Source organism: Mauremys mutica, unplaced genomic scaffold (assembly GCF_020497125.1).
Source record: "Mauremys mutica isolate MM-2020 ecotype Southern unplaced genomic scaffold, ASM2049712v1 Super-Scaffold_100251, whole genome shotgun sequence".
NCBI classification, from domain to species: domain Eukaryota; kingdom Metazoa; phylum Chordata; order Testudines; family Geoemydidae; genus Mauremys; species Mauremys mutica.
In genome coordinates, this window is record NW_025423295.1 from 681,840 (window position 1) to 708,476 (window position 26,637).

Consider the following 26,637-nt stretch of genomic DNA (forward strand, 5'->3'; position numbering starts at 1 on the left):
TCTCCATTATGTTCAGGAGCTCCACTATATGGGGGTGCTTGATATGGATGTAAACACTCAACATTTCGCTGTCCAAATCATAAAGGCGACTAATTTCTGAAAAAAGGAGTGTAGCACTGGGAGCAGCGTCTGTTTTCCTGTCTAGCCGGCTTGCTTCCTGGAACGAATGCTCCTTGAGTGGGGTGATCCACAGGGAGTAGCTCAAACCTCCAAAGTGCCTGGCCAGGGGCAGGATATTAGCACAGCAAGGGAGGGGTGTGGCAGTGACATCATAAAGGCTTTTTGCAGGACCTCAGACTATTGGTCAAAGGTGGTGGGGAGGTGGTGACCTCACAGAGAGATGCTGACATCAGGCAGGCAGGACAGGGGTGAAGGGCCAGGGAAACCTCAGAGACCCCTGTGGCTTTGCTTCAGCAAGTCTCCTTCTCCAGGTCTCTCTTTGAGGACTGAGAGAGTATTCGAGCGCCAGGAGGAACCTCTTTTGAGTTTTCTCCTTCCCTTTTCCTGATTTTACTAGAAAACAACCGTCCCTGTTTACAAGGTAAGAGCCTCCTCAAGGTTTGAAATCTGTTCAGTCTGATCCATCTGGTGACAGTTGAATTTTAGGTATGGAAAACACTAGCTTAAGAGGCAAAATTTTATTCCGCACCTGGGGAACTACTGGGGTCATTAGGTTTTGTCCTTTTTGTTTCACCTTTTCCTCCATCCATCCCTTCCTCCTTTCTCTTTGTCTCTTGCTTCTTTTGTCCTTTCACCTGTTCCCCTCCCAACACCAGGAGCAGTCTGTGAGTGTGTGTGTGTTGCAGGGGAGTGCTCTGCAGCTCCCACTGTGAGAGGTCCACCCAAAATGTGGGGCTGAAATAGTACTCGGGCAGTGATCCCCACCGGTGACCTGGGCCATTCTTTGGGCTCTCTGGTGAGAACCCTCAGCCTCCCGTCCTCAGTCTCTACCCTGATTGGCTGAGCAGGGGGTTATTGACAGGGAGGAGACTCAGGTCCTTGTTCTCTTTTAAGCCCAAGTAAATAAGTCATAACCAGTTCTATGTTCGACAAATTTTGCTGCTTCGCTGCATTAATGGTCTCTGAGCAGTTCATGATTCTCTCTAACATTGCAGTTCTCCTCAAATACTTGCTGAATAATTACTGTGCACTGTTGTTGGTCTGGAGCTCATCTGAGAGCACTTTATTCAGGTCACTCAATGTGTGAAAATCAAGATCTGATGGTTAGTTTGAAAATCAGTGTTCTTAGGTCCTATTCCCAACTCTGCCACTGGCTGGCTGTGTGACCTAAGACAAGTCAATTCTCCTTTCTCAGCCTTAGCTTCTCCCTCTTTCAAGTAGGGATAATAATGATCTGCTCCTACCTACCTCACGGTGGGTGGAGGATGGGGATCCACTGGAGAGTGTCACTAGGAGTATCAGAGGGGTAGCCGTGTTAGTCTGGATCTGTAAAAGCAGCAAAGAGTCCTGTGGCACCTTATAGACTAACAGATGTATTGGAGCATGAGCTACTGCACATGGCTAAGCAAAGAGAACAAACCCCAAATCCTCCCTGTGCTTTGGGAGCCAGGTTTGCGGTGGGAATTCTGTAGTTCAGATGACTTCACGCCTGGGCATTGGGATTCTTTACCAGTTTCTCTGGCATTGGGGTAGTTTTGTGCTCACAGCTGTGATGGCCGAGTGGTTAAGGCGTTGGAGTTGAAATCCAATAGTGTTCCCCTGCGCAGGTTCGAATCCTGCTCACAGCGAGGCCTGTGTTTTAGCCAGTCTCTCACCCGGGCAATACCTCTGTACAGCCCCCTGAGCCACTCTCAATTCTCTCCCCACCACAAGTAAATCCTGTTCTGCTCCTTTCATAGAGATCCCTGGGACACCCCCTCACACTGTGTCCCTGAGGGGTCAGGCAAATTCTCAGCACCTGAAGCCTCTGCCACTCACCTAGTGCCCCATAGATCAGCCATAGCCCTGGTTCTGCTCCTCTCTCTAGAGTGTGAAAGGAGCTGAGTCAGCGAATCCATGGGGGCTGCAGAACCAACATAGAAAAAATAGGTGTTCAGCGCCCACTGGCAGCCAGCTCCCCCCCCCCACTACAGGCCTTGCCGACAAGCTCCTCCTCTTCCCCTTCAGCACCTCCCACTTGCCAGTGATCAGCTGTTCAGTGGGTGCAGGAGGCGCTGGGCGGGGAGGGGGAAGAGAAGGGACAGCAGGAGGTGGGGGAGGGAGAGGAATGGGGCAGGAAGGTGCAAGCCGGGAAGAGATGGGACAGGGGTCGGGGCTTGGGGGAAGGGGGGGAGTGGGGGCAGGGCCTGGGGAGGAAAGGGGGGGCTTTGTCACAGACCCCTCTAGGGCCGGCCCTGAAGGGAAGCACCGACTATCACAGTGACAATACAACTGACCAGCATTGCGGGGGAGGCTGAGGGAGATCCGCACTCACCAGGTCTCTTCTCTCCCCCACGGTGAGCAAGACACTGCTCTCTCCTGGCTCTCACTCTAGCAGCTGGATGCCAAGGAGCCATTTCCCCACAGGAAGTGCATTGAGTGCCCCTGTGGTGCTGGGGGGCTGGCGCTGCTGCTGCCTGTGGGGCTGGCAGGGGGGCTGATGTCTGCACAGACTCTTAGCTGTGTCAGGTTCCTCCAGTGGTGGTGTGGAGCAGCCGTTCATTTTCCTGTTCACACTCCTGTGCGGTGTGAAAATCGGGGAGGGGAGGCAGAAGCCCCACTTCCCTCCCGACATGACGCCCAGTGGGGGAAGCCAGGACAACAGGGTGGGGCGGCAGGTCGTGGCCAGACTCTCACCGCCAGGGTCTAGTCTAGCTCAGGGTCCAGCTCAACCTCCTCCCCGCGCCACTGGCCCCCAGTCTCCTTCCACCACCAGGTCAACCCGGGCACTAGGGCAGGAACGGGGTGAGGCAGCAAGTCAAGCTGAGCAAGGCAGGCAAAAGCGAGTCTTGTCTTCATGGGCCGCTCCCAATGACGTCCTTTTTGTCTGCAACTGCTGCAAAAATCTCTCGGGCAGAGAAGCAACAGGCCAAAATACTGTTTCATAGCTACCAAAGTAGCTCAGTTGGGAGAGCGTTAGACTGAAGATCTAAAGGTCCCTGGTTCAATCCCAGGCTTTGGCAGGCACTTTGATCCCTCTTTGTGCAGGGGGTGGCTTGTTTTCTAGGAAGACAGCAGCACCTTTATCTGAGGCAAGTACCTGATTTTGCGCTCCCCAGCAGGATAACAGAGAGCATGGGCTTCTCCCCCTAGTTGGCCCACCTGACCTATAAGGATGAGAGATGGGAGCTGTCTTTCCCACATGACTTATTTGTCAACCCAAAATGGCGGGAACAGAGTGAGGAAGGACGGCCCTCGGAGATGGTGCCAGAGGGGGCAGGGACTTGGGAGGGACGCTCCTCTGCAAAGCTGAGTGACGACAGTACTGGGGAAGGGGAATCTGGCACGTGGAATGTGGCAGGGATTCAGAGCCCCAAGAGGAGGCACTTGATGTTAAGGTGTGAAAGGAAAGATCTGTGGTGGGAACTGGCTCCCTTCCTCTGGACCACACAGTGTTTGGTGTTAGGGCTGATTTTAATTGTCAGCCGGCCTGAGAACCACTTGTGCCGTTTTCTCGACCGTGAGAGGAAACATTTTTACAATGAGCACTACCTGGCGCAGGTCTGTAGCGAGGTCGGCTTAGAGGACGTGTTTCTCCGTAATGGAACCAGTGGAGGGCAGGCGGTTGCCTCCTATTCCTCTGACCCGAGCTCACACCAGCCGCAGAGGGGATACACCTTTCTGCGGGGACAGGCCACAAGTCACACTGACCGGATTTCCGTGAAGGAGAGCACGTCAACAGCCCAGTGCAGGGTGGTGCCAATGGACTGTTCGGATCACGCAGCTCTCACCGTGTGCTCAATGTGGGCAATTCCCTGACCCACGGCAGAGGATATTGGGAGATGAACATCCAGAGCTTGCAAGATAAAGGAGCAGGGGGGCGAGGCCTGGTGGTGTTGGCAGAACGGGAAAGCATCAGAGGGTTCTATGGTAACCAGGGGGATTGATGGGAGTCGGTGAGGGAGGAGTTGGCAGCTTTGTTCCGGCGGTCGGGCAAACACCACAACATTCAAGAAACCAACAGTGCCAAGTCCTGCAGCGTCGCCTGTGGGATTTCCACAAGAGCATCCAGGCTGGGGAGCCAGTCAGCGTGTGACTGTACAACCGGATCAAGTGACAGCTGGCTGAGTTCCAGGAGATGAGGCTGCAGCTGGCTGATATGAGTGGGAGCACTGAGTGAAGGGAGGGGGTAGCCTCCCCTGACATTTTTGCAACCTGCAGGGAACAAAGACCAAGTAGGGGGATGCGGGGACTTGTGGCAGGTCCCACGGACGTGGTAGATCAGGATTATAGTTGATGGAGAAGAAAAGAGAGTCCTGGGAGAGGAAGCTGCTGGTGGGAAGAACATGAGGCTTTTAACCGTGGGGGGGTCCAGTGTTTGAGCCCTAGTTTTAGCAGCTGGCTTTTAAGCTGCTGTGCAGGCCAGTCACCTAACACATCCTGGGCAAGTCCAGAGCCACACACGGATTCCCAGAAGCCATAGCAATTTCCTAGAAAGGCCCCTTTCTCCTGCTGAGTCCTTAGGAAGCAGGATAGAAGCCCACATCTGCAGGAGCAGGCCCAGAAAGCGCAGTCTCTGGTTGGCAGTGAGCACTGTGGGACCAGGTGCTGAGAAAGCCGAGGGGAGAAGAGAGCGGGAGCAGCTGTGAGTGCAGAGTGCAAATCTGCCAGCTGAGGGTCACAGGTGTCTAGAGACTGTGACACCATCTGGTCCCATGGTGTAAAGTTCAGCTGTCAGGACACTGACTAGTGCGAGCTGAGCTCAGATCTCAGGGGTACTCTGGGACCTGTTGCTTCATACCTAAGTTGGAGTTTCAAGGCTTTGTCTTGCTGTTTCAAATGATGCGGGAGCCGGTCTTTTGCCTGCTGGCTGTTGTGACTTGCGCACCAGAGGGGACGCCGGATCCAGCAGACTGGCCTTGCCTGGAGCCCTGTAGGGAGGGATGGGAGCTGGGTTTACTCTGAGTCCTGCAGCTGGGCTGCAGCCAGGCACAGGAGGCCGCCCTCTTGGTTGACCTAGTAGCCCAAAGTCACTTTGGCGGGGTTGGTCTTTCCCCAGGAATGCTGAGGGCAGGCCTGAGGGAGGGAGACTCAATCCTTCTCCCTCTTGGTCAGGGCGGAAGAGGTGGCTGTAAGAGCGGCCAGGTTCCTGAGCTGGGCCTTCCAGCGTTTGGGGAGGGAGGAGCTGACTGGGGCATGGTGCTGGCAAAATGCCTCAGGGCGCTGGTGGGAGGAGCAGGCCAGGGCCAGGGCTGGGAAGAGAGAGAGAGACCAGCAGGTTTCCTCTAGTGTTTCCTACTCTTTTTCTTCCGTAGTTTCTCCTCTGCATGAACTTGCTCACTTTTTCTATGAGCCTGGCTAGCTCAGTTGGCAGAGTATCAGACTTTTAATCTGAGGGTCCAGGGTTCAAGTCCCTAGTCAGGCACTCAACTACTCTCCAAGGTCTTAAAAAGCTCTGTCTCTGGAGTCCTTCTTGATGTTACTCTTTCTCTTTAGGATTTTGCCTTTCCTAAGAAGGGGTTCTCTGTGTGGGATTGAAGGGGCAACTTCCTGACACCCCCTCTCTCCTCACAGGCTGGAGAAATAAAGGCCTCTGGGCAGGGGCAGCCCTAGACTAGCTGCCAGCACCTGGCACCCCAGGTGAACCCCGCAATCGTCACCCCCGCCCCCAAACCCCAAGGGCAGAGCTAGGCTGAGGTATTTTGGTAAACTGGGAAACATTTTGCCCCTTTTTTCCTTTTAATGTTTTTAAGCTTTTTTTTTTTAAACAGAGGCTTAATTATTCGGTTTGTCCATCCGTCCGTCTGGCCAACCAATGTTTCTTTCTCCATTCTTCTGGTTCTGGCTGCCCCTTACTACAGCCATAACTCTGGTCTTGAACTTTATAGAGTAGTGAGGTGCCTTAAGGGTTAAATGCTAAATCCCAAACCCAAACAACACTAGTTACCTGTGTCTGGCAAAAGGTGTCTGGCAGTTTTGCCACTTTGAATGATTCAAATGGATTTTCAGTGGCATTATAAAAAAAACCCAACAAAGCAGAACCAAACCAATTCATCTTAAACCTTCAAAACAAGAGTTTTACAAACCATGAGTGTCAGTTTAGGTCCTTAAAAAACCTTACATCATCGCACACAAAGTTCTCCTTTGCCTAACATCCCTTGCACTGCGATTACTCTTTTTTACACAACTGAACCCCGATTGCACATCCATCTTGTACAACCAGAGCCAGCCAGGGGCAGGCAAGTTAAGTGCCAATAGAAACCCCGGACATTCCTTTAGTGATTTTGTTTACATTACCCTGTAGTCAAATCATTTTGATGAGATTATCTCTCCGCCTGCTGCCTGCACCCATCCCCTATCGACCATTTCTGTGGGCAAAGGGCCCATTTCCCCTCAGAATGGCTATAAAGGCTTCGCGGGACAAAACATAGTGGTGGTAGTAGCCACTGAACCTGACCCTCTTGTATAATTTAATTACCAAACTTCTATCAAATGTGACTGCACAGAGCTGCACATACAGTTACATAAACTGAAAGTGAGCAACTGTCCCCAGAACTCACTGCCAGTGGCACAGGTACTTTTTAAGTACCGAGACGTGCAGTGACACATCCTTCATGGGAACCGGCCGTCGTGTGCACGGCCGACGTATGCAGAGCAAAGGTTACCCATGGGCGCCGTGTCAGGCTCTGGCACCACGTGAGACAATGGACCACTTTCTGGTGGCTGGTTTGTTTCCACGGCAGGTGTGGGGACTTCTGGCTACATGATGGCGGCTGCCAGACTCGGTTGGACAGGATTCTTTTCAGCTCACCTGAGGCTTGTTCCTGGCCGAACGAGGGCAACCACAGGGCGCCAGCAGAACCAGCTGCAGCTGCAGCAATGGCGCCCTCTGCAGGGGCCGCCGTATAGCGGGCGGGTGTCACGGGACACACTGCACCTGCTCAATGTCAGAAAATCCCCTTCAGACTAAACCAGTTTGTTTCTCGAAATCAAAACAAGTGGGATGAAAGTTCTTTGCACAAATATTTTGTTGCAAAACAAAAGCATCTCCTGTTTGTCACAGTGTGTTAAATTGTCTCGTCACACACAGAGGGGAGACACTTAGATCACAAACATTAGATAAGATGCTTCAGTCTGAGCTAAGTAGTTGCTGCTCTTAACAATTTCAAAACAAAAATCAAATAGACTATTTCAGCTATTCTAATATGTCATAATCTGCTCTGAGTAAATGTGATAGGACACCTCATATTATGCACTACTCCTAGTGACACTCTCCAATGGATCCTCATCCTCCACCCACCGTGAGGTAGGTAGGAGCAGATCATTATTATCCCTACTTGAAAGAGGGAGAAGCTAAGGCTGAGAAAGGAGAATTGACTTGTCTTAGGTCACACAGCCAGCCAGGGGCAGAGTTGGAAATAGGACCCAAGAGCCCTGATTTTCAAACTAACCATCAGATCTTGAATTTCAAACATTGAATGACTTGAGTAAAGTGCTCTCCGATGAGCTCCAGACCAACAACAGTGCCCAGGAATTATTCAGCATGTATTTTAGGAGAACTGCAATGTTAGAGAGAATCATGAACTGCTCAGAGACCATTAATGCAGCGAAGCAGCAAAATTTGTCAAACATATGACTGGTTATGACTTATTTACTTGGTCTTAAAAGAGAACAACAAGGGCCTGAGTCTCCTCCCTGTCAATAACCCCCTGCTCAGCCAATCAGGGTAGAGACTGAGGATGGGAGGCTGAGGGTTCTCACCAGAGAGCCCAAAGGATGGCCCAGGTCACTGCCCGAGCACTATTTCAGCCCCACATTTTTGGGTGGACCTCCCACAGTGGGAGCTGCCACTCCACACACACCAAACAACACACACACCCCTCCTGGTGTTGGGAGGGGAACAGGAGAAAGGACAAAAGAAGCAAGAGAAGAAGAGAAAGGAGGGGGGGAGGGATGCAGGAAAAGGTGAAACAAAAAGGACAAACAATAATTCCCAGTGGTTCTAAGGGACAAAATCCCAGGTGCGGAATAAAATTCTGCCTCCTTAAGCTCGTGTTTTCCATGCCTAGAATTCAACTGTCACCGGATGGATCAGACCGAACAGGTTTCAAACCTCGAGGAGGCTCTTACCTTCTAAACAGGGACGTCTGTTTTCTAGTAAAATCACTAAAAGGGAAGGAGAAAACTCGAAAGAGGTTCCTCCTGGCGCTCACGTACGTGAACCCGAATACTCTCTCAGTCCTCAAAGAGAGACCTGGAGAAGGAGACATGCTGAAGCAAAGACACAGGGGTCTCTGAGGTTTCCCTGGCCCCTCGCCCCTGTCCTGCCTGGCTGATGTCAGCATCTTTCTTTGAGGTCACCACCTCCCCACCACCTTTAACCAATAGTCTGAGGTCCTGCAAAAGGCCTTTGTGATGTCACTGCCACACCCCTCCCTTGCTGTGCTAATGTCCTGCCCCTACCCAGGCACTTTGGAGGTTTGAGCTACTCCCTGTGGATCACCCCACTCAAGGAGCGTTCGTTCTAGGCAGCAAGCCGGCTAGACAGCAAAACATCAGACGCTGCTCCCAATGCTACACTCAGTTTTTCAGAAATTACTCAACTTTATGGCCAGAAGAGACCATTAGAGCATCTAATCTGACCCCCTGCATATCACAGGCCTCCTGTATGACACAATAGCTACTTTTGGGGCAAACACATTCCAGAAAGGCATCTAGTCTTCATTAAATGACATCAGGAGATGGCAAATCCACCACTTTCCTTGGTAGCTTGTTCCTGTGGCAAATCATCCTCGCTGTTGAATATTTGTATCTTATTTGTAATATGAATTTGTCTCTTTTCACCTTCTAGCCGTTGGGTCTTGTTATGCCTTTCTCTGCTAAATTAAAGAGCCCTTTCATACCCAATCTTTTCTCTCCATTAAGGCCCTTCAACACTTCAGTGAATTCACCTTTCAAACTTCTTTTGATAAGCTAAACAGGTTGAGCTCATTCAATAGCTCACTAGAAGGCATTTTTCTCCAGCCCTCAGAACATTTGGTGGCTCTTTGGTCATCAGATTCCTGAACTGTAGCTTTTTCTTCTGCACAGCATAGCTCCTGGAGAAGAGGGATCTGCAAATGTACATTCATATGATACCTTTGTTTAATTGATGAAAACATAAACTAGACACTTAGAGGATTGGAACTGATTTCAGCAGATGGACAGCTTTGCTAGGTTTTTATGCATTTGGACAGCGAAATGGTGAGTGTTTACATCCATATCAAGCACCCCCGTATATTGGAGCTCCTGAACATAATGGAGAATGGAAATGAAAATGTTTTCCTTTTTAAAAAAAAAAAAGGAAAAGGTTATAAGAGAACACAGGGGTTTGAACCAAGGACTACTTCATTGGCAGTTAAGCACTCTACCACTGAGCTATACCCCCATGAAAACAAGAGTATGGAATTGTGATTTCCAGGACTTTGAAGGACAGAACCTGCTTCATCTAGCTCCTTTGCCATTCCCAGACCACAGGTGGTTTTAAAAATGGGGTTTGATTAAACTTCTTAAATGTGGCAAACACCACAGCTTGAACACCCACCGATATAGCTTCTCCCAGTGACATAGCTGCCACCTCTTGGGAAGTGAATTAACTACACCCACAGGAAAACGCTCTCCCATCAGCACAGAGCAGTGGTTCTCAAACTGTGTCAGGACCCCAAAGTGGGATGTGACTCTGATTTAATGGGGTCGCCAGGGCTGGCATTAGACTTGTTGGTGCCTGGGGCTGAAGCCAAACATCTGACCCCCACCACCCAGGGCTGAATCCCTCAAGCTCTGGTTTTGCCCTCCCCTAACTGGGGCAGGGCTCAGGCTTTGTCTCCTCTGCCTGTGCTCAGTGTGGAGGGGCTTGGTCCCTCTTTCCAGGGCCATGTAGTAAGGTTTTTTTTGGCAGAAGGGGGTTACAGTGAAAGGAAGTTGGAGAAACCCTGGCATAGAGCCTCTGAATATGTCTAGAGTTGGCTCCCAGTGGCACTGTGGATGATCAGACACTGAAAGTGCAGCCAGGGAGACACCACACACCAGCCTTGTCTAGCAGGCAAGAATCAAACCGCTATAGAAAGATGCCTGTTGTTTTTTAACCCATCTCCCTAAGCCCTCAGCCACCACCACTTAACAAAGGGGCTTTTCTACACGATGGTTCTGGTCTCACTGAAGGGTCATTTTCAATTGTTTGCTCAGACCAGCATTTGGGGAAATGGGGCCCTGGGCAAAGCTTGTACTTTGGCACTTCCCCATTGCCCCTGGAGGATCCCCACTCCCCCTTTACTGCTAGCTCCTGCACTCCCAACACTTGCGCCTCCTTCACCCCTAACTCCTGCCCCTCCTGTGCCCTTAACTCCCTGGGCCACCAGCCATTGCCCCTCTCCTGCAGCCCCTTCACATGGCTCCAGTGCTGGGGGCCCCGCACTTGTTCTCCCTTTCCCTGGGCTTTGGCATCACTAGCCCCTGCTTAGCGAGTAGGGTTCAGTGGTTCCCAAAATGTGGGGCCTGACTCCTAGGGGGACACAGAGGAACATTCATGGGGGCACCTCAGGGCCTGAGCCAGCCCCCATGGAGGGAGCAGCACTCAGCCCCACTATGCCCCAGCTCTTCCCCAGCCCCACCCTCAGCCTGGGCCTCTGCTTCCAGCTCAGCCTCGACCCCCTTACCCCTGTCTGCACCCCTCTCCCCAGCAAGCAACAGCCCCACTCCCAGCCTCAGTTCTTGACTGCGGCTTCCGAGGGGCCACAGCCATGGCTAAGAGGGCACAGTGTGAAATGTTTGGGGACCACTGGTTTAGGGTGATGTTCTCAATCACTTCTACAAAGTCCAATAAAACTATTCCTCACCCACCCACCCATCAGGACTGACTAGGTCTGTTCTGCTGCCCTTCACTCATGCAGGAAGGATAATAACATTTCATTCCATTCAATCCTAAAGTGATTTGTAACCCAACACCACCAAAACTGGTCATTTTGGGAAAGTGGCCCCATCATGCTGCATACCTAGGCAGAGTAGGTGTGTCTATGCAAACACGGTCTGTTCCTGAAGTCTTTCCCCCAGCTCCTCACTAGATGTGAGGGGGGAGCTCATTCAGCCCCTGCTTACGCTTAGTATTTAAAAACTCCTTAGTGTCCCTAGCTGTGCTGACCTCAGATTTCTCCTCCTGTCTGTTTTATGACAGCTCAGATGAGGTGGCTGAGTGGTTAAGATAACACATTGCTAGTCCATTGTGCTCTGCATGCGTGGGTTTGAAACCCATCTTCATTGGATGTGTTTAGTCTTTACCCTGCCTTTATAGACAACCCTCCCCTCTTTGATACAGTAATAGCTCAAGCAATGTTGCTTCCTGCAAACAAAAACCTTCTAAAAACTCAGACCACTACCCCCCCTTTGAAAAAAAAAGTCTAAATCCCAGATTTCTTTAAAAAAAATTCTTTAGTGCTGTATTTTTTAGTTTTTATCTCAAAAGGTAACATCTTCATCATCTCCCCCAAACACCCTGGGACCTGTCCAAATTATTAAAATATCCTCAACCCGAGCAAGGCCACAACAGTGAACCAGAGCTAGTGTCTAGGCCAAGCTGTTCTGAAGGAGGCAACTCAAACATTTTCTCCCTGCTTCCCTTGGCAAGGTCTGACTGAGAAAACAAAATTCCCCAAACTGAAAATTTTCTGCTGAAAAATCAATACTAGTCTGTTTAGGGACTTTGGTTTGAATGTATTATTCTTATTATTCTCTTCTGATTTCTGAATCAGTTCAGTTCAGTCTTTGTCCTCCAGGTGTGTTTCCAGCTGCTGAGCTGTGGGGGAGAGAGGTCAAGTCACGATGTCTCTTCTCCTCTTTCATAGTTTCTTCCAACTTGCTAGGAAGCTCCTTTGCTACCATGTGAGTCAAGCAGTGTCCGTTGTCTCTATGCTATCTCAGAGAAGCCTGCATTGTACATGGTTCCTGGGATAGTCCTTGGGAGTGTGGATCCCTTCAATGGGCCAGCAGCGAGTCCGGTTCCTCCCTTGTCGCACCTGAAAGGCTGGTGGGGGGCATTTCCCAACCTCATAACATATCTCAGTAACGCACACAGAGCAAAACTTCATAACTTCCCAACCAATGCGAGCACACACAATCCAACCCGATATTAATGTTCAACAGATCAAGACTTTTGAAATGATACCTCAAAAGGCAGACTTTGTACAAACCATGTCATCATTATATGGGAGTGGTGAATATGGGGCTTCCAGGTGCTGCTTTGAGCACAGCGTGCCACACCTGGGCTTACATTGCAATGGAGACGTACCCTTAGAGTCCATCTCTCCTGGGATAAAGATGGCAGCAGGGCTGCCCTGGGTCATCTGACTTGGGCTCCTGGAGCTAAAGATGAGGGGTTAAAAACTGTGGTGCAGATATTTGTGTTCACGCTGAAGCCTGGGTTCAGAAACCCTCGCCCCTCATGGGGCCTCAGAGGTTGGGCTCAAGCCCATATGTCTGCACTGTAATTTTATAGAGGTTGGAAAGAAGTTTAGCAAGTAGAAATGGAAAAACCGGATTGAGGGGAGTGGACCACTGACCTATCAGCTCTTAACACCCAAACTTTCAGTAACTCTATTATCAGTGCCTGTGAGTGTAATTTAAACCATAGGTCCATCTAGCTCTGAATCTTGTCTTCTGACAGTAGCCAATACCAGGTGCCCCAAAAGCCACTCCTTATGCACCACTGGAAGTTGAACCCAGGATCTCCTGTTTACAAAACAAGTGTTTTAACCAGCTAAGCCATGGTACCTGCTATTACTTAAAGTACTGTGTTTGTCCACACCTGACTCTCTGCAAATCCCCACTGGGCCCTGACAAGTGTTGCTCGTGTTTGGATTCTGTAAAGCACAGGAGCAGGTGAAGTTTTGCTCCCAAGGTGTGTGTGTGATTCTTTGGACACGTCTACACTATAAAATTAGGTTGGTGTAATTACATTACTTAGGCTGGCAATGCAGTTCTATCAACCTAATCCCGGTTAGATAACAGCTCAGCTGTCAGAATTTTCTGGAGCTATGAAAGGGGAGGGGCCCAGCCTCTGTAGCAGAAATGCAGGGCAGGCGAGTTCACGGCAGGCATGGTGGGAAACTGGTGGAGACCAGTTATGGTGATATAATGACCAGCAGCATTTACACTGACAACTTGTCACTTTAAGTTTGCTGCACAAAGCTCTAGGCCTCTCGTCGAGGTGGTTTTATTTTGTCACCAAAACAGGGCAGTTTTGTCTCCAGACGTGGCATTGCAGTGTGTGCACCAGCCACAAGCTGCCAACTGAGGGAGTGTTGTGTGTTTTTCACACACTTGAGCAATATAATGATGCTGAAGTAAATTTGTAGTGCAGACCTGGCCAAAGATTCACACACACACACACACACACACACAGCTTGCAAGGAAAACGTCACCTGCTCCTCTGCTTTGCAGAATCCAAACACAAGCAAAGCTTGTCAGGCCCCGGTGGGGATGACAGGGAGTCAGGTGTGGCCAGACACTATGTGTTAGCCATAGGCAGGCGCCATGGCTTAGTTGGCTAAAGTACCTGCCTTGTAAACAGGGGATCCTGGGTTCAACTCCCAGTGGTACCTTATTTATTAACTCTTAGGGCACCTGGCATTGGCTAGTGTTGGAGGACGAAACACAGAGCTAGATAGGCCTAGTTTGGGAGTTAGGAGTGGGTAGGTCAGTGTTCCAGCCTGTCACAAATGACCCCCTCCCTCTGGGACAGGGGCAGGTCTGGGCTCTCACGCTAAATGGCTCATTGTGGCTGCCAGAACCTGTGAGCAGCTCATTTAGTTTGCACCGAGGGTTGAGTCCTGCTTCGTGCACCGTGTGTGAGAATGAAAATCCTAAACCGCCCTTTGAAATAACGAATGCAGCAGGACGTGTTATTGTCCCTGCCCCAAAGCAGACAGACCAATGGAGTAATGCCATTGAGTCCAGGGTAATACTCCACTGCCAATTTACCTTTTTCGCTTGCTAAACTCCTTCCCAACCTTGAGGGCTCCCAGAGCCCGATATTGAGCTTGAGCTGAGATGTCTACAGGGCAAATTTACCACCCCACAGCCCTAGCCTGGGAGCCTGCACTGGCACAGGGCAGCCATGGGTGTTTCATTGCAGTGTGGACATAGCCTAGCATTATGTCTACACTGCCATTAACACACTCAAGTCACTATTCTCAAACCCTGGGTCAGTTGATTCAGGCTTGTGAGGCTTGTGCTGCAGGGTTATAAAATTACAGTGTAGACACTTGGGCTTCAGCCCAGCATCCGAGACTCCACGAGGGGTGAGGGTCTCCGAGCCTGGGCTCCAGTCTGAGCCCAGATGTCTACACTGTAGTTTTTAGCTCCACAACCTGAGCCCCAGGAGCCCAAATCAGACCATCCAGGCCAGCGGGATTTTGTCACAGTATAGATGCCCTCTTGGGATATGTCTACACTGCAATGTAAGCCCAGGGTTAGCAGAAGTCATGTCAGCAGCCCCAACACATAAACATAAACCACGAGGGAAAGACCCACCCCCCAGATAAGCTGGGCAGTGTCCTTCTCCCTACGGTTCGTAAGTCCAGCAACCAAAAGTCCTTTAACATGAGCCATCCCCTCTCTGCACCCCACTCACAGCTGTTGTCCTTAGTCAGTGCAAGCCCAGAGGTGCCTCTGTAGAGTTCACCTACCATCCTGGGTGGAAAAGGGGGGAAAATAAGAACTGGGGAAGGCAGCAGGTGATTCTAATTCCTTAGGGATATTCTGTTTGTTTGTATGTGTGTGTGTGTGTGTGTGTGTGTGTGTGTGCAGGGGAGGAACATGCTCTATGCCCAGAGGCCTTTATTCCTCCAGGCTGCAAGGACAGAGGGGCTGTCAGGAAGTTGCCCCTTCAAACCACACACAAAAAGGCCCTTCTGAGGAAAGGGAAAATCCTAAAGTGAAAAAGTAACATCAAAGAGGACTCCAGCAAGACAGTGTAAGATCTTGGGGAGTAGTTTATCACCTGACCAGGGACTTGAACCCTGGACCTCAGATTAAAAGTTTGATACTCTGCCCACTGAGGTAGCCAGGCTCACAAAGAAAAACATTAAGTTGGTGCAGAGGAGAAACTAGTCAAGAAAACAAGAGCGGGAAACAATATGGGAAACCTGCTGCTCTCTCTGGCCTGGTCAACACTACGAGTTTATATCGAATTTAGCAGCATTAAATCGCATTAACCCTGCACCCATCCACACAACTAAGCCCTTTATAACGATATAAAGGTCTCTTAATACCGGTATCTGTACTCCTCCCTGACGAGGGGAGTAGCGCTGAAATCGGCATTGCCATGTTGGATTAGGGTTAATGTGGCCACAATTCGACGGTATTGGCCTCCGGGTGCTATCCCACAGTGCACCATTGTGACCGCTCTGGACAGCAATCTGAACTCGGATGCACTGGCCAGGTAAACAGAAAAAGCCCCATGAACTTTTGAATTTCATTTCCTGTTTGCCCAGCGTGGAGCGCCGATCAACACAGGTGACCATGCAGTCCCAGAATCAAAAAAGAGCTCCAGCACTGACTGTAGGGGAGATACTGAAGCTGATCTTTGTATGGGGAGATGAATCTGTTCTATCAGAACTCCGTTCCAAAAGATGAAATGCCAAAACATTTGAAAAAAATCTCCCAGGCTATGATGGACAGAGGCCACAACAGGGACTCAATACAGTGCTGAAACTTAAGGAGCTGAGATAAGCGTACCAGAAAGCCAAAGAATGAAATGGACACTCACGGAGGGAGGGGCGGCTGATGACTGTAGCTATCCCACAGTTCCCGCACTCTCCAAAAACCATTTGAATTCTTGGCTGAGTTTCCAAAGCCTGAAGGGTCAAAAACATTGTCACGGGTGGTTCAGGGTATATGTCGTTGCCCCCCCTCCCCCGTGAAAGCAAAGGGAAAAAAATCATTTCTCGCCTTTTTTCAATGTCACCGAATGTCTACTGGATGCTGCTGGCACATGTTGTGCTGCAGCGCTACACAGCAGCATCCCCTTCCCTTCCCTTCCATTCCCTTCCAGATGGCAGACGGTACAGTAGGACTGGTATGCGTCATCGTCGTCCCATGAGTGCTCCTGGCTGGCCTTGGTGAGGTCGCCCAGGGGCACCTGGGCAAAAATGGGAATGACTCCAAGGTCATTCTCTTCTTTAAGCTTTGTCTAATGGAGATTCAGTCCTGCCTGGAATATCATAGCAGCTGGAGGCTGCCCCCCCTCCCCCTTTGAGCTCTACTTGCAGAGGCAATAAAGTCAGTGTTGTTTCAAATTCCTGCATTCTTTATTACTTCATCACACAAATGGGGGGATAACGGCCACGGTAGACCAGGAGGGGTGGTGGAGGAGGGAAGCAATGGGTGGGGTTGTTGCAGGGGCACCCCCTAGAATGGCATGCAGCTCATCATTTCTGCAGGATGTCTGGGGCCTCAATTCTGGTCTAGCCTCATTGGGCAAGCATAAGTGGTAGTTTTGCCAGCTGCATTGGTGGTATAGTAGTGAGCATAACTGCCTTCCAAGCAATTAATCTGGGTTTGATTCCCAGCCAATGCAAGGATGCGATATTTTCTCTACTGGGAATTGGTTTTATTTCAGTCACATTGTATAAGTTTATCAATGAAATGAGAGAATCAATGTCCTACAGGTCATTGAACACACAGTGGAGGAAGAAAGGGGCGGGACTATACAATGAGCTGTTGGAGTTATCCTGGTATTACAATGTTTGGTTTATTATTAAAAAAGAATTCTTTACTTCCCTCTCCCTTTTAGACTCAGAGCCTTTAAGGTCAGAAGGGACCAGTGTGATCATCTAGTGCGACCTGCTGCACCTTGCAGGCCAAAAGACCCCACCCACCCACTCCTGTAACAGACCCGGGAGGGGAGGCAGCTCTGTGCACTGCCCCAACCCCAGGCAGCACATGGAGGCCCTCTGCTCCCCTCCCCCAATGGGTGTGCAGAGATGTGCCAGCAGCACTGAGGTGGCTCCCTGCCCACTCTGCCTCCGTCCCTCCGTGCCGCTCTCAGAAGTGGTTGGCACATCCCAGCATCCCCTGGGGTGGGGGGAGTGTCTCCATTCACTGCCTCTGCCCCGAGTACCAACTTTGCAGCCCCCATTGGCCAGGAACTGCAGCCAATAGGAGCTCTGGGGGCAGCGCCTGCAGGCAGTGGCACACAGAGACCCCCTGGCATGGCCCACCTAGGACCTGCTGCCGCAGGGTTGTGTGTACCAGTCACTTTGGGAGCTGCAATGGCCGGGGTAAGTGCCACCACTCCTGCACCCCAACCCCCTCCCCCAGCGCAGAGCCAGCACCCCGCACCCAAATTTCCTCCCAGAGCTTTGCTTGTCATCCTTTCACCCAGAACCGTCCTTCTCCTGGGCTGCAAGTAGCCATCCCTGGGAAGCCAAGAGGCAGGCACAGGATTCTGCCTCTCAGCAGCCAACCGCACCTCCCCAGGCTTTGCAGAACGAATGGTGACGCTCTACTAACCCCACTTAGCCACCCTGAGACACTTAGCTTCTGCCCTGCCTTCCTCAGCTCAACTTTCCTCTTTTGCCCCATTCCTGCCTCACTCCCTCCTTTGGCAAGTCACACAAAGGAAGCCAGCAGGAAGAGCCAGCCGCCATAGGCCAACCTCCAAGGGCAGAGGAGACCAAGCCACAAGGCTTCAAAAGGTGACTGGCCAAGGTCCTCTAGCTTTCCCCTGCTGATGCTAAGGCTTTTTCCCAGCTCATTTCACCACCCTCTGTCATGCAGGGGTTGAGTTTATAGCAGGTGTTACTAGCTGGCCCAATTTTGGGTAAGCGTAGGGAGGACTAAAGACCCACCAGAGTTTGCCAGAAAGCAGCACATTTATTATACTGACAGCTAAGCTCAAAAGAAAAAGCGGGTGTGTGTGTGTGTCACAATCACACTTGCATACTCACGCACTCAGGACAGGCACGGCACTGGAGATGTCAGGATTCTGCAAGGTAAGTGTCCCACAGCGCAGCTATGTATGGTGCGATGAAGGTAAGTCTCCCTGAGGCACAATGAAATACAACGCAGAGAACCACTGGCCAGGCGGTCCGGGTGAAGGGCATTCACTGGAGGTACAAGCTTGTGAGTGCTCTCCTGAGCACAGGGCCCCTTCCCCTTTTAAGGGCCTGCACCTCATGGCCTGCGACTAGAGATGACTTGGCTGCATCTGGTTGGTCACACTCCACCTTGGGCAGTGTCCATGCTCTGGGTGTGTGATCGCTGCCTAATTCGAGTCCCAGACACCTTGTCTACCTGGAAGCTCTTCTGCTCTTCACCCAGAACATTCATCCCAGGAGCATTCCAGAAGGGGGAAAGCCACTTCACAGGCATTCAGAGAGGGAGAGGAGACAGAAGTGGGAGCAGGGGAAGTATAACAGACCTTTTGAGCATAGAAATCATTGCTGCTCCTACAACAACAACAGGAACAAGCCAGGAAGAGCTGGGAAAATTAAGCCATCATATTTCTGTCTGGTTTTGAACCAGGGACTTTTTGCGTGTTAGGCAAATGTGATAACCACTACACTACAGAAACTCTGTCTCAAGCCGCCTTCCCTCCCTTCATAAGAACATAAGAACGGCCATACTGGGTCAGACCAAAGGTCCATCCAACCCCACATACTATCTGCCAACAGTGGCCAATGCCAGGTGCCCCAGAGGGACTGAACCTAACAGATAATGAGCAAGTGATCTCTCTCCTGCCATCCATCTCCACCCTCTGACAAACAGAGGCTAGGGACACCATTCCTTACACATCCTGGCTAATAGCCATTCATGGACTTAACCTCCATTCATTTATCTGCAAAAAGAACAAGGAGTACTTGTGGCACCTTAGAAACGAACAAATTTATTTGAGCATAAGCTTTCCTGGGCTAAAACCAACTTCATTGGATGCATGTAGTGGAAAATACAGCAGGAAGATATATATATATATATATATATATATATATATATATATATATATATCACACAGACAGAGAACATGAAAAATTGGGTGTTGCCATACACACTATAATGAGAGTGATCAGTTGAGGTGAGCTATTATCAGCAGGAGAAAAAACCCTTTTGTAGTGGCTTTCATGGCCTTTGAGAAAGCAAGACAGAGCCTTGGAAGACCCAGCAGGGTTTGTGGCACAGGAATTGTTCTCAGATTCCACTGAGACTTCACCTCAGATTGCAGGATTCAAAGTCCTGAGTGCTGGCCCTTACACCATGGGACCAGCACAGCACCTGTTGATTACTGTAGACTTCCAGCAGGGAGGATTCTGTGGGCATGGGCGGCTCTAGGCATTTTGCCGCCCCAAGCACGGCAGGCAGGTTGCCTTTGGCGGCTTGCCTGCGGGAGGTCCGCCAAAGTCGCAGGACCAGCGGACCCTTCGCAGGCATGCCGCTGAAGGCAGCCTGCCTGCCGCCCTCGTGGCGACCGGCAGAGCACCCCCCGCGGCTTGCTGTCCCAAGCACGCACTTGGTGTGCTGGGCCCTGGAGCCGCCCCTGTCTGTGGCGACAATTTTTTGTGGCAGGGAGGACTCAGTGGGAACATGCCTCTCTGGCCAGCCCTGCATTTGCTCAAAAAGTCAGCACCCAGCACTTTGCTGCAGGCCCAGAGGCCTTTCTTCCTCCAGACTGTGAGGCCAGTGGACAGGTGAGGCAGTAGCACCTTCAGTCCCAGGCAGTAAAGGGCCCTTCCTAGGAAAGGCCATGTCCTGAAAAGGAAAGACAAAAGTCAAGGAGAGTTCTCCTGAAACTCTCTGGGGAAGTCACAGAGGGAAACTGTTTCTTTGTCTGACCAGGGACTCAAACCCTGGACCCTCAGATTAAAAGTCTGATGTTCTCCCAACTGAGCTAGCCAGGCTCACATTTAAAAAAAAAAAAAGCAAATTTCGTGCAGAAGGGAAACTAGTCAAGAAAAATGAGGGCAGGAAACAATACAGAAAACCTGCTACTCTCGCTCTCTTAGCAGTCCTAGCCGCAACCTGCTCCTCCATCTGGAGCCCTGAGGCCATATTCTTTTTTTCATTAAATATCAAATCCAGGAGAAAACACAGTTCTACAAAGCAAAACAAAATCACAAACAGAAATGTCATTGGAAATACAGAAATAAAAAAGGAAAATTCAATTCCCATCACTTTATCATGTCTGGGCCATTCCTGTATCGAGAGCACCCGCTAAGGTCCCTGTGTGCTTACGAGAAACCTGGAGGAACTTATACCACAGCCTGAACATGAAACTCAACTGCTCCCGGGTGCCGCAGTAAAACCCTTTCCCTGCTGTGATGTTGCACTCCATAGGATTTTATAAAAATATGCTAATGAGTGTGAATATAAAGTGACTGGACTATGCTTCATGCAAAAGGTCTCTTGTAAGGTATCATTACAAAGCTTATAATCTACTGTGTGTGTTCATCCTATTTGTATGACTCAATCATTCCTGTATCTGAAACTAGAAATATGAACTATAACTCTGAGGTCCTGTTGTAATGATGCAAAGTGTGGGCCATTAATAGTGGTTTGGACTCTTGATGGCTCCCATTAACCAGGCCAATTGACTGGAGATGGCTCTGTCCTGCACCATCTATGAGTCAGGCCAGGAAGAATGAAGGCTTGGGGGGGTCTCACAGGACATGTGACCATGTCACCTGGTACAGGAATCTATCTTAAACCTGGGGCTTTTCCCCTGGAGAGAGACAAAGATTCCTGCCTTGTACCAAAGCTGTACAAGGGGGTGGAACTGAACAAACATGGCTGCAGTCATGAGACATCCCCTAGCTACCACCTGAGCTGGTATAAGGACTATACCAGGTGAAAAGATTGGGCCCAGACAAGAAATAAGTCTAGTCTTTGCACCTCAGTCTGTGCAGATGGGACCTTTCCCTCCAGTGCTGGAGGATTTGCCCTTCTCATCTATCCTTGTCCCAAGCAGCACAGCAGGTGGGAATCTTAAATGTACAGAGGTGACTTAGGAGCAGAAACCCCCCCAGACCCTCCATGCAATTGGCTCTTACCCCTCACTGAGCAGGATTGAAACTCCTGCAGGGAGATTGCTGGGCTACATCCCCTCTGGGAAGGAGCAAAGCAGCAGGGTGAAAAGAACCTGGAGATGCTGGGGATTGAACCCAGGACCTCATACAGGCAAAGTATGTGCTCTACCACTGAGCTACATCCCCACATGGGCCATGTGTGCTATAGGTTGCACTCAAAGCCCTCCTGTTTCCAGAGTATCCAGTGGCCTAACAGCAGCATGGGGGACACATTCCCTGATCTGAGGGCCAAACCTGCTGTCCTGGAGGTTGCTGGTTCTTAGGGGTCATTTTTCAGCAGGGCCAGATTCGATGTGTGGGGCAGAGAGAGTGGGTGCCCTGGACTCAGGGTGCAAAGAAACACTCAGCCCTCTCCCCTGTATTGGGTGGGGGGTGCTGCCACCCCCTAGTGGAAGGTAATGGGAAGGGAGGGGCGCTGTGAGTCACTCAACACCTGACCCTGGTGGCAGCAGTGCTGTGGGGAGCTCCAGGTGTTTCTAGGATCTGCTATTGCACCTGCCTGTGAAGTCCAGCTTTCCCCAGCACATTCACTGCTGTGCGATTGGGTCACTGTTTCCATGGCTGAACAGCAAAGAATCGCTCCCAGTTTCCCTTCTATCGGCAGCAGAGTTAGCCTGTGTCGGTGGTTAATGAGGTGGATCTAGTTGTAGATTGTTATTCATTCCCCACCTTGACAATTCACACAGTCCCTTTCCCATGCAGATTCCCAGCACCTCGCTGATCCTGGTAGCAGGGGTTGGGTCCTGAGATTTTCAGGATTTTTTCCGCCTCCACCTGCAGTGAACTCAGCTTTTCCCCCATCCCAGACAATCCATGAAATAAGAACAGGGGCATAAAGAAAAGGGGAGGGAACATCTCACGGCCAGGGCTGGATGTGCCCAGGGCCCCCTGCTTGTCCATTGTTTCCATGGATTTTGGCTCCCTGCTTTGCACAAGGGACAGAGAAAGATCTTGCTGTTCTGTGTCTGTGCAAGGAAAATTGTGCTTCTGTATGAAAGACAGGAGGGAAATGGCCCATGGTGGGACAATATCCTCAGGATTAAGACCTAAGGACTCAGGCTGAGAACTGATATAACTCCACTCATCTGGGATTTAACAAATTATCTTCCATGGAGCAGGGCCAGTTCCAGTGTTTTTGCCACCCCAAGTGGAAAAAAAATTAAAAAAGCTGCAATCAAGGGCAGCTCTACCTCTGCTGCTTTTGGCGGCAAGTTGCTTCCCTCCTAGAGGGACTGAGAGGGCTGAATTGCAGCTGAAGCCTCCCCTTTCCATCGGCCGCGCCAGGGACCTGCTTGCTATATTGGTGCCAGCCCTGCCACAGAGACACTAGGAAGATGGGGGAATTAGGAAAGTACCATGCATTTGTTTATATTGCAAGTGAAGAATAACTGAAGTATTTTTGGTTTAAAGTCACTTTTTCCTGACTGGGAATTGAACCCAGGCCTTGGCAGTGAAAATGCCAAAGCCTAACCACTAGACCACCAGGAAGCTGATAATGCTGTTTTTCTTCTCACTTATGCTACACTTTCTTAGGCTACTTTCTATCCAACTTCTGAAGCTGCTCCATTATCCACTCCCTGAGGGGCTAAGAGCAGAGTGTGCAGGAACCCCTGTACTCAGGGTCACAACCTCAGCCCAACCCAAGGCACTGAAACAAACTCAAATGATGCTTCCTCCAGCAGGATCACAGAGCAACACAAAGAAAATCCATGAGGAACAATCCTCCTCTGCCTTCATTTACCCCATCACAACCCTCTCAGCAGCCGACTCTTGTGGGAAGGACAGTGAGCCGATAGGAGCTCTGGCATAGAGACCAAGGGAGGGGTGTTGCACCCCCTCAGTGTGAGCTGATCACATTCTGACTCGGGAAGAGGAGGGAAAGGCGATGGCCACATGATGGGGCCAGTATGTACCACAACATGGTTCTTTTATGTGGGATGACTCTGAACATTGACTGATCTCCACTCCTTTGGATTTGAAGAGATGTTTAGTTGTGCACTTAGGAACCTATAAGGCTGAAGCAATTTTATGGATGGTGACACTACGATTAAAGGGTTCTACTGGGAGGTAGAACCCTGATTAAAGGATCAGAGGGGTAGCCGTGTTAGTCTGGAACTGTAAAAGCAGCAAAGAATCCTGTGGCACCTTATAGACTAACAGACGTTTTGCAGCATGAGCTTTCGTGGGTGAATACCCACTTCGTCGGATGCACGGAGATAGCTGGGAGTGCTGGTGGCATAGGGTCTGAGTAGAGAGTCCACATATCCAGACAGTCCTTCAGTGAGAGTGCCTGATTGAAGGGTTATTTAATGTTGTAGAAATTGTTAAAAACACTTAGCTTAAAATTGAACTGCCTGTTATTAAAGGCTGGTTTCCCCACATCAGTTCCATAAGCTCTGCTAGAAACACCCTGGGTTCTCTTCTGCCTCGGTGGGAACTGGAGGGAATCGTCCCCTGCTGCCCTTGGCTCCAGGCTGGTTTTTCTGGGGAGGGGACGTGGAATTGATTTGTTCGCTGTTGAGAAGGGAGCCAGGCCAGTTCTCAGTGAATGTGAACTCCCAGCATCTTCCCAGCCCAGCCCAGGCTGCTGCCCTGTCCCAGCCTCTGTTCCCCTGGGGGCCCTGCGTGTTTGACTCTAGAGCAGGCCGGGAGCAGCAGCTGAGGCAGAGGACAGCCTGGGCCAGGCAGATAAGAAGGAGTTTAGCAAGCAAAAAAGGTAAAATGGCAGTGGAGTATTACCTTGGACTCGATGGCATTTCTCCATTGGTCTGTCTGCTTTGGGGCAGGGACAATAACACGTCCTGCTGCATTCGTTATTTCAAAGGGCAGTTTAGGATTTTCATTCTCACGCACGGTGCACAAAGCAGGACTCAACCTTTGCTGTAAACTAAACAAGCTGCTCACAGATTCTAGCAGCCACAATGAGCATTTGGGTGAGAGCTCAGACCTGCCCCTGTCCCAGAGGGAGGGGGTCATCTGTGTGGGGACTGGACCACTGACCTACCCGCTCCTAACTCCCAGTAACTCTATTACCAGTGCCTGTGAGTGTTATTTAAACCATAAGAGAAACTACACTGGGCCAGACCAAAGGCCCATCTAGCTCTGCATCTTGTCTTCTGACAGTAGCCAATAGCTGGTGCCTCAACAGCCAGGCAACAAGGCACCACTGGGAGTTGAACCCAGGATCTCCTGTTTACAAAACAGATGTTTTAGCCAGCTAAGCCATGGTGCCAGGGGTGGGGAGAAGGGCTAAAACATACTGTCTGCCCACACCTGACTCCCAGCCATCCCCACCGGGGCCTGACAAGCTTTGCTTGTGTTTGGATTCTGCAAAGCAGAGGAGCAGGTGATGTTTTCCTTGCAAGTTGTGTGTGAGTGAATCTTTGGCCAGGTCTGCACTACAAAGTTGTTTCAGCATCATTATATTGCTCAGGTGTGTGAAAAACATACTATGCTCCCTCGGTTGGTAGCTTGTGGCTGGTGTACACACTGCAATGCCATGTCTGGCGACAAAAGTGCCCTGTTTTGCTGACAAAATAAAACGACTTCAATGAGAGGTCTAGAGCTTTTTGCAGCAAACTTAAAGTGAGATAGTGTCACTATAGACGCTGCTGTTCATTATATCACCATAACTGGCCTCCCCCAGTATCCCAAAATGCCTGCCGTGAACTCGCCTGCCCTGCATTCCTGCTGCAGAGCCATGGGCCCCTCCCTTTCATCGCTCTGGGAAGTTCTGACAGCTGAGCCTGCTGCTCTGCTTCGGCAGCCAGGAGCAAATCACTGCTGTGGATGCTGCTCTCTCCCACCCTGCGAACACAGAGCAGGGTGGCGGGAACTTCCTTACATTGGGGGAGAGCACCGGCATCCGAACTGTGATGCCCCCATGACACCCCTTCCCTCGAGCAGGCTCTTACCTTCTAAACAGGGACGTCTGTTTTCTAGTAAAATCACTAAAAGAGAAGGAGAAAACTCAAAAGAGGTTCCTCCTGACGCTCACGTACATGAACCCGAATACTCTCTCAGTCCTCAAAGAGAGACCTGGAGAAGGAGACTTGCTGGAGCAAAGCCACAGGGGTCTCTAAGGTGTCCCTGGCCCCTCACCCCTGTCCTGCCTGGCTGGTGTCAGCATCTCTCTGTGAGGTCACCACCTCCCCACCACCTTTGACCAATAGTCTGAGGTCCTGCAAAAGGCCTTTGTGATGTCACTGCCACACCCCTCCCTTGCTGTGCTAATGTCCTGCCCCTGGCCAGGCACTTTGGAGGCTTGATCTACTCCCTGTGGATCACCCCACTCAAGGAGAGTTCGTTCTAGAAAGCAAGCCAGCTAGACAGAAAAACATCAGACACTGCTCCCATTGCTACATTCAGTTTTTCAGAAATTAGTCGACTTTATGGCCAGAAGAGACCATTAGAGCATCTAATCTGACCCCCTGCATATCGCAGGCCTCCTATATGACACAATAGCTACTTTTGGAGCAAACACATTCCAGAAAGGCATCTAGTCTTCATTGAATGACATTAAGAGATGATGAGTCCATCACTTTCCTTGGTAGCTTGTTCCTGTGGTGAATCATCCTCACTGTTGAATATTTGTGCCTTAGTTGTAATATGAATTTGTCTCTTTTCGCCTTCCAGCCACTGGGTCTTGTTATGCCTTTCTCTGCGAGATTAAAGAGCCCTTTAATAGCCAATCTTTTCTCTCCATTAAGGCCCTTCAACACTTCAATGAAGTCACCTTTCATTCATGAAGGACCCCCCGTCGCCAAATTGCCGCCAAAGACCCGGAGCGGAAGAATCTCCGGGGGCCTGGGCCCCACGAGAGTTTTCCAGAGCCCCCGGAGTTAGTTAAGGACCCCGCTCCAGGAGCCCCGAAAAACTCTTGTGGGGGCCCTGCCGGGCCCAGGGCAAATTGCCCCACTTACCCCCCCGGGCAGCCCTGATGGGACCTGGAGCTACTGTTATTTCAGGACTTCTGTGAGACCTTCAGCTGGTCGGTTTGCACTATGCTCTCATTGCTTCCTTCTCAGGACTCTCTCTCCTCCTGCGTCTCTGCTGCTCTCCTCCCCTAGACATTGAACTCAGCCCTTGCTGCTGCCAACACCAACTGGCAGAAGGGCCTATAAGTCTTATTCTCTATCCCTTTCTTAATGATTCCCAAGATTCTCTTTGCTTTTTTGACCGTCGTTGCACACTGAGTGGATGTTTTAAGAGAACTATCCTCAGTGACTCCAAGATCCCTCTCGAGTGGCAACAGCTATTTTTGGCCTCATCATTTTATATGTATAGTTGGGATTATGTTTTCCAATGTGCATCACTTTGCGTTTATCAACAAATCTGCCATTTTGTTGCCCTTTCACCCAATTTGTGAGCTCTTTTTGTAACTCTTCGCAGGCTGCTTTGGACTTAACTTTCCTGAGTAGTTTTGGAA

General features: G+C 50.4%; 6 non-coding genes across 6 annotated transcripts; 3 read left to right on the forward strand and 3 right to left on the reverse strand.

Moving 5' to 3' along the window:
- Nucleotides 1-1,666: 1,666 nt before the first annotated feature.
- On the forward strand, nt 1,667-1,748 carry TRNAS-UGA. Its single transcript has one exon. It is a non-coding gene; the product is annotated as a tRNA-Ser (tRNA).
- A 1,301-nt stretch (nt 1,749-3,049) lies between these two features.
- TRNAF-GAA lies at nt 3,050-3,122 on the forward strand. The gene has a single exon. It is a non-coding gene; the product is annotated as a tRNA-Phe (tRNA).
- A 2,329-nt stretch (nt 3,123-5,451) lies between these two features.
- On the forward strand, nt 5,452-5,524 carry TRNAK-UUU. Its single transcript has one exon. It is a non-coding gene; the product is annotated as a tRNA-Lys (tRNA).
- A 15,739-nt stretch (nt 5,525-21,263) lies between these two features.
- On the reverse strand, nt 21,264-21,335 carry TRNAA-UGC. The gene has a single exon. It is a non-coding gene; the product is annotated as a tRNA-Ala (tRNA).
- Nucleotides 21,336-22,625: 1,290 nt separating this feature from the next.
- Nucleotides 22,626-22,697, reverse strand: TRNAE-UUC. Its single transcript has one exon. It is a non-coding gene; the product is annotated as a tRNA-Glu (tRNA).
- A 1,670-nt stretch (nt 22,698-24,367) lies between these two features.
- TRNAT-UGU lies at nt 24,368-24,441 on the reverse strand. Its single transcript has one exon. It is a non-coding gene; the product is annotated as a tRNA-Thr (tRNA).
- Between the last annotated feature and the right edge of the window lie 2,196 nt (nt 24,442-26,637).